Genomic DNA, 8,429 nt, shown 5'->3' on the forward strand with positions numbered 1-8,429 from the left:
ATCTCCACTCACTTTAGTAATTTAATAATTGTTTGCTCTGTATAAGTGCCACAAATTGAAATGGCCTCATGTCACATGTGCTGCTATTTCAGCAAACAGAAAATAAATAAGCTTGCTGAATATATAATATATAGCTTTTCTATCTATCTATCTATCTATCTATCTATCTATCTATCTATCTATCTATCTATCTATCTATCTATCTATCTATCTATCTATCTATCTATCTATCTATCTATCTATCTATCTATCTATCTATCTATCTATCTATCTATCTATCTATCTAGCTATAATATTTAAATGCTACTTTATGTTTCTGCTGTTGTCTGCTGCAGGAGCAGAAGATATATTAATACGCAGCACAACAGAGCAGATCCCCACGAGAATACTACTTCTGTGTGATACAGCATGAGAACAGGGCCAGAGGCATTACAGGCCAAGCTGCACTTCAAAGAAGACACTAATGAATAAATTAAGCTCCTTGTTGTCATATAAGAAGCACACTAGCATAACATGATGACATTCAAACTTAATTGTTAATTTTTTTGTTTTTTTTATGGTTTTGTTTTTCTTTTGTTTTTGTCTGCACAGGAAGACAAACCTAAGGGGAAATTGATCAATAAATCAATAAACTAGGATGCTGTACAAAGAGATGGCCAATAGCAGTAAATACAGCACATAGCCCACCAGAGGTGGAGTTAGGCTGTCTGAGGGGCAGGGGTGAAAAGAAATAATAGGTACCTGCAGATTAAAATGAGACTGTGCATCACAATTTTCTGTCTCATCACATCTGTCTCAAATTATTGCAACTCTTGACATGCTCAGTATCAGGCCTGCTATATGCATAGGCACTAAACAATTGTTTTCTGGGGCGCTGTTACCCGGCCACAAGTCAAGAGCAAGAAAGATGTGTCCCGGTGGTAGGCCCCTGCCCACCTGTTGTTTAAGGCTGAGGCAGCAGAAGAGGGACGTGGCTAAGTTGCAAGTGTTCCTATGGTACCCAAATGACCAGCTGCAGCCCTGCACAATATACCCAAGTAAGAAAACTCCAGAAAGACTTAAAGTGTTTATATAAAGGGCATATGTGGCATTATGCTCACGGTCCATTACACAGGATTTCAGTAGAACCCTGATGGGCTCTTTTACCATTTTGTTTACCAGGAGGGTACTCATACGGGACCTTCAGCCCATTACAGTTGCGTCTGCAAATCGATCTCAACCAGGATTTTGCACCAATCCTGGTTGACCGGATCATTGCAGAATCCCTGCAGGATGCAAAATCTGCAGCTCAGTCTTCTGTCCCAACCCTACTCCATGTATCTGCAGCCTTTGACACTGTAAACCACCAGATCCTCCAGTCTGCACTTTCTGACTTGGGTATCTCTGGTACAACACAAACTTTTGCCTGTTTCTGACATCTCTGCTTGGATGAGAGATAGACATCTTCAACTAAATCTCTCCAAGACACAAGTTCTAGACATCCCATCCAGACCTCAATATAAGAGAGCATCATTATCAATTTCAGATCTTCATTGATTGTCCCCGCAAAGTCTGCCAGAAAATCTGAGGCTGACAATTCTGGGCTTTACTGACCACATCTTCCCCATTTCTCAAGCATGCAGATTTGCCCTCTACAGCAACAGATAGATCAAACCCTACACTACTCAACCCTTTGAATGTGCAAACCAACTCATCGTGTGTGTCCTGCTCATATCCTATCTTGACTACTGCAATACCCTGCAGACAAAGCTAACAAGCACACAATCAAACCCCACCAGAAAGATGATCCAAAATGCAGCAGAATATCTCATTTCTCTCCAAATGAACATGATGTTGAACATGAAACCCCCATGTTACTATTATTAAAAATAAACCTTTCCCAGTCTATTCCATCTTGTATTTGTTACTTGTTATTTTTAGTTTTTTTCATTGACTTTTTTTTTTGCTTGCTTTCTCACTTGTAAGTTGCTTTGGATAAAAGCTTGTGCCAAAAATTAAATGTAAATGTAACTCTACGAACACTGTTACATCTTCACTTAAGGGAACTTTATTATGTTTGTCTTGCTTGTGAGCGTACTTTGTAGAGCACTATCACATTTTCTGTCATTGACAGTTCATCCATGAGGGCACTTCATTTCAGCTGTCACATTTAAAGGGACTCTCCATCCTGAGTTAAACATAATAAAGATGGCAATCACAGCACTTTTGTGCGTTTTCTGCTTTGTGTAGTCACCTTGGAGAACATTTTATCATATTTGCTCTACTTCTGGCGGCACCTTAGAGGGCACTTACCCAACTCTGAATTGTGTAGGAAGGTAATGTTATCCATTTGTTCACAAAGCCTCAAGCACAATACGATATTTGATAAAAACATCTTATTGTTAATCCAGAATACTACAGAATATTTAAACTGCAGATGTCTGACAGCACCTCTCCACATTAAGATAATTTATTGAGCATATTTCTATGAAAATAATAGTTTGTAAAAAAAAAACGGCTGAATTTGTTAGTTTCACAATCCAGGATGTATCACTGAGGGAACAAAGGCATTAATCAAACACACATTCTGCACTTCAGTAAGTGAATGTGTATCCACACACGTGGCCAAAGTGTATGTTCTTTTTTTTTTTTATGACCTTTATGCTTTATGTAGCTGCGGAAATTAGGTGTGTCAAGTTGGAAATAACTGTAGAAAATTTACACTTACATCACTAACAACCTTGACAGAGCCTGTGCTGGTGCTATGGTTGCTCTGGAAACCAAGGTGCAAATTGTCTTATCAGAGTCCATCTCGCTGTGCTACATCTACTAAACTGAAACCTGAAAATTTAAGAATGATATGAGGAGTAGATCAGAGGAAGAAGATGAAAGCTTTAAGGTGAGCTTGAGGTTTTATGATTCGAAAAACAATTTTACTGCTAAGGTGCCAAAAGGATCATGATATTCTTTTGCTAAGTTGTATTTGGCTGATTTTTCAACCAAATGTGAAACCTTTTGACAGAATAAGTGTTATTGATGAATCACCTTGCCGCAACGGAAGGACAAAGGAAAGCTAATACTCAATGCCCATTAGGACAATGGGACGTAGAACAAGTGCTATAATGTTTTCCATAGTCTGTTTTTCTACTTGAGGAATAGTTTAATTGTTTCAGAATTCAGATAAACAAATAAATAAGGTATAATTCAGGTTTAAGTATTAACCACAAATTTCATTTCATTTCATTTAATCAGGATTTATTTCACTCCTTATTGCATCATTGTACAATTTACAGTCAGTGCTTTACTATATTATGATTGATGCTCTCTCAAATGAGACCGAAAGGGAGTAGGCTGAAACCAAAGCTCATTTCTAACCCTACCCCTTTGTAATTGCCTACACATATGATGCCATTCTAATCCACTTTATATCACAAATAAATAGGACAATAAATAGAAAGATATATCTAGCTGTTCTCAAGCAATAGTAAAATAAACGCTTCAAAATAAATACAATATGAATAAAAAGCTTCATAAACGCAGTGAGAGTTTCACATTAATTCATCCCCAAGTTTGTTCCACAAATTCACTTTATTGAAGAAATCTGGCCAGCTTGGTTTGACCATTGCATTATACTGTTTTGCATTTTCATCATGTATTGCATTTAATGTTGACTACTATGTGCAATAAAACAAGAATCCAGAATATACAAATTGTCTGGGCAACAGTTACTTAAAGCCTCTGTACAACAGGTTTGCCAGCAAACTGATTAGATTCAATAACTTTACAGTGATAACTGTGCGTTTCATTAATGCGTGGGTCACTGGACCAACCTCCTGCCTGTTGTTTTGAAGAAACCATTTTGTTCACAGCAGACCAAAAGGTAAAGTTGACTCATGGATTATGGGCCCTCATACCATGCTCACTGGAATGAGCAGGTCAGCAAGATACAGAGATTTCATTAACAGTATCATAAACAAATTACAGCTACAACGATGAAGTCATACTGTGTCTTTGAGAAGGGTATAATTGCATCAAAACACCTGCAGTGCTGCTGTACGTCTGTGTTTGCTGCTGTAGTATTGAGTATACAAAGATTTTAATTAAGCCTAAAAACACCTAATCATCTAATTAGGGGTTATTTTCATTCATTAGATTTAATGACATGGCTCTAGGCGTTGACTAAACAGCATGTTAATATCGCCCAAAGAGATCATTTTTATTCTTTACTATAGTGAAAATTGGAAAAAAGTCCAATAAAAGTGTAGAGCTTGACACGTACACTGTGTTGCGTTATTTGCTCCAACCATCCCCTGCATTTAAACAGCTGTTCTCCCAACTATGAAGCGTTGATTAACTTGTATGAGTCAAGTTAAAAGCAGCAGAATTCTCGATAATCATAAAAAAATTATTATAATTATTTATTTCAAATTGATCCGTAAATGTTTGAAGTGCCCCATTCTCCCAATTCTCTTACTTAACAGAGTTTGTATTAAAGAATCTCATCAGAGCAAAGAACCACCTCCAGATCAGAGTGCACATATTTTAATGGTTGCACCGTTTTTGATCTTTGGGTTCTGTGCTTCAGTACATTCAATTTAAACTTAAATAATGCTTGTTCCACTGAAGTGTCATGTCTCAGCATTGAGAAGGTTCATACTATCAGCATCTAAATACATAAATAAACACAGGTGTAGTCCTTTAAACACAAAGTGCCCAAAGATTTAGGTTTTCAAAAGTAATTTCAGATACAAAAATAATTTAATTAATATTTTGTGCAAAATCGTTTGCAGTCTTTGACAGGTTGAACCCTTCAGCTGATCAACATCATCATCCAAATATTTTGTATGTTCCCAGCTGATGAGCTCCCAGACCTTCCCTGCAGCCATGTTTAGCTTTTGGTTGTTGTTGTTATAGTCTGATCTTGATCAAGTGGAATGTGACTTAATCTGAGCACACAGCACATAGCTACTGTATATGGTTCTGTTCATCCTGTTCCTTCTGTCAGTAGTGAAATCATCAATAAATGCCAGTGTACTTTGGTCATAATAAAAAAGCACAACCTAGTTTAACAGATACATTGATACACTAAGTAACAAGGTGTTTATTTTTGTTTGTACCTTTATCTTTTTACCATTTTGACAGAAAGCTATTTTTGTTTCTTTACACAAACCTTTGTTCCTGAAGATCAACAGCTTTTGGTCGCTACAGCTGAATGTGTTCCGCACATTGATTTGGCATGAGTTTTAATGCCAGGTGTCCTTCCCATTTTTTATTTGGGCTCTGGATCGGCACCAGGGTGGCTCTTGATGGCTGGGCGGGGCCACATCTGGTGTGTTGAGATTCAAGGCCAAAGCCTTCTGCATCCCAACCAACTATCTACCATTGAGCCACCAGGACCCCTGTTCCTAAACTCACATTTTTGTATATTTTTGTATATTTTGTATATTCTTTACAAGCAGCTTTTGAATCTTTGCGATTTAAACACTATGTATTTAAAGAACTACACTTCTAACAGGTAGATATTATCCATAATTTTTATTCAAATGTGTTTAAGCACTGGACCTAAACATAAAAAAACATAAACTATCCTAATACTTCGGGATTGGTCTGTATTCAGATCTGTATTTATGTTCTGTAAACAAGCTGAGCAATAGAGTAGGAGGATCACTGAGTGGTGAATCTATTATTGCAAGTAAACTAAGAGTGCCATCTTCCGTTTGTACCAAATCGCTGCAGTTTGATAGAGTGGCATTTTAGCCAGTCTAGTAATACAAATTACCAGACTAGAAAGTCATAAGTTATTAACTGGGTATGCTGATAATGCATAGCATCACCACCTCCGCATGTAATTTATTCTATGTGCACATGCATTAAAGGACAATGAAAACTGATAAGATTAAACACAGAATCCAAATACAGGTTTATTGCATGTAGTAATTTTATTGTCCAGGCACCTTTAAATGGTCACCATGCTAGTTAGCAGAGCAGGAACAGGTCCAGGATACTGAATGTGCTGTCTGGGCTGCTGGTAAAAGTCTGTTTAAATACATATTTACATAGAAAATGTGAAATAGAGACACATTGAACAAAAAACAAAAAACAAAAACAAAAAAAAAACTGTCTAGTCAAAAGATATAAAGCTAGTATCTGGTATTTATGTGCCCACATCTGTCTGAATGTCACACCATAGACATCATTAACTCGGTTATATTAAAGGCACAAAGGCTTGTTACATACATATTATTGATCTTAATAAGGGAAGTTCACTTTGGGTCTTTGAATATTACAACTGATTTGATATCTCTATATTTCCAAAGAGATAAATAATGGAAGATTATTTATCTTCGTAATGTATTCAAGTGTATAATTTAATCAACAAGCACTGCAGAAAAATGCACTAAATATATTAATCAGCTTTAAGTAGGAATCTTGAAAAAAAAGCATCAAAAAACGGCAAAGAAAATAAATAAAAATCCCTACACTGTGCTTCCATGCAACATGTGCAATACAGCACTGGATTTAAGGTACACTCATATTTCTACCTATTTTCCATAATACAAAAACTAGCACATTCCTCATTGTGGACTCCAACTCAAAGTTGGGTTACAGAGAAAACAAATAAATAAATAAATGTAAAATAAAAAGCACAATAGCCCCTAAAATATTAACACAATTTACTTTCCTCTCTGACTCCCATTACATTCACATTACTCGTGTGCACTCCAGTGTAAAAGCAGTGTTGATGCTGTGCTTCAGTGTAAAAGTATCATCTACAGTCGCAATAAAAGGTAATGGCACTTGCAATTTCTTGCTTTTCTGCATATGTTAGTCATGGAATGTGATGTAATCTTTACCAAAGTAACAAATATCAACAAACACTTAATTTCCACGCTGATAAAACACAGTCATGATAGTGAACACAGCCCTTAAACATACAAACTGATGGTGGAATAACTAACAGCCACACCAGGCTTCTGATGTCACTAGACGTCAACTGGAGTCCGATCTTAGCACACCTGGAGTCCAATCAACACAAAGAGAATGGATGTGTGGTTTAGAACTACATTTAGTCATAAAAACCACTCCAATATTGTCAGTGCTGTATTCTTTATGCTTTATAAAACTTCAAAAACCTGCAATCCAGAGTTTGTGATTTCCTACATCATAGAGTAACAGCAAAAGACTTGAGAGATTCATTGGATACATCTCAGTTCATGAGTCAACTATAAGAAAAACAAATGGGCATGGTACCCCTCGCAGCACACCCCAGAGGAAGTCATGGCTGTCCAAAAACAACCCTGACACTCCATAAGGATACTGGGACAATGTTTTGTGAACAGATGAAATGATGGTAGAACTGTTTGCGGAGAAATTGAATATGATGTTGTGTAATGACCTCAAGAGAGCCGTTCACACCAGGCGGCCTAAGAATATGGCTGATCTGAAGCAGATCAGTAAGGAAGGGTGGTTCAAAATTCCTTTTGAATATTGTGTTGAATCTGGTGATATAGATAGATAGGTATTTTAAAAAAAGCAACAGTGCCATTACTTTTTCTTGCAACTGTATTTTGCCAAGTAGAGGTGAAAGCTAACTCAATTTGGCTGTGACATTTTCTTCAATACTGCAGCAATAAAACCTAAATATCCTACTTCATGAAGTGTTTTATCCAAATGTTGGGGATGTTTGTATTTCAAGATGGATAAGAAAACTGCAGTGATAAAACATCTTGAAATGTCTTTCGTACAAGGGCTGCAGTGTTTTAACATAAAACATTTTAACACGAATACCAAATAATAGAAGTGAAGAGAAATATTAATGTGAAAGGAATTCCAGACCGAATCTATCATCTACTTTTTTTAGTCTTTGGTGTAATGTGCTCTAACAAAAGCAGATAATCTGGCAGGCACAAGAAGTAATAGTGTTAAACAGAAAAGATTAGTCCAGCCCCTAGAACAGAATAGAAATCAACAAATAAAGAAGATAAAGAAGCTGGAAGAAAACCTAATGTAACATAACTGCAACATTTCAGTGTCTGTTAGTCATCATCAGCTACCCTATATAAATATGTAATTATGAGAACTGTAAACATACTGTAAAATGGTAGAGCACTTAAAGTATGTTTCAATCTTCATGTTATCTTCCTTGCACAAACCTATCAGTGTTTGATAGTATTCAGATGACATTCACTGGCCTTCTCATTCAAATGCTGCCATGTGAACTACAAGCATGTTCTTAGGAGTGTAAGCAGAAAAGCTGCTGCTGGCCTGTTTTATGTATTGTGCTGACCTCTACTGCTGAAGACAGTATTTTATTTTAAAAGTAGACATTTAGTCATTCAGTGTTAAACTAGAATCACTTTAAAGACAAAGTAATAACTGGCCTCCAAAGTTTGACTGTTGTAAAAACATATTACTTATCCACAAACAGGATTAAATAACAGCAGGGTGAA

The sequence above is a fragment of the Channa argus genome, chromosome 15 (assembly GCF_033026475.1).
Source record: "Channa argus isolate prfri chromosome 15, Channa argus male v1.0, whole genome shotgun sequence".
Lineage (NCBI taxonomy): Eukaryota > Metazoa > Chordata > Actinopteri > Anabantiformes > Channidae > Channa > Channa argus.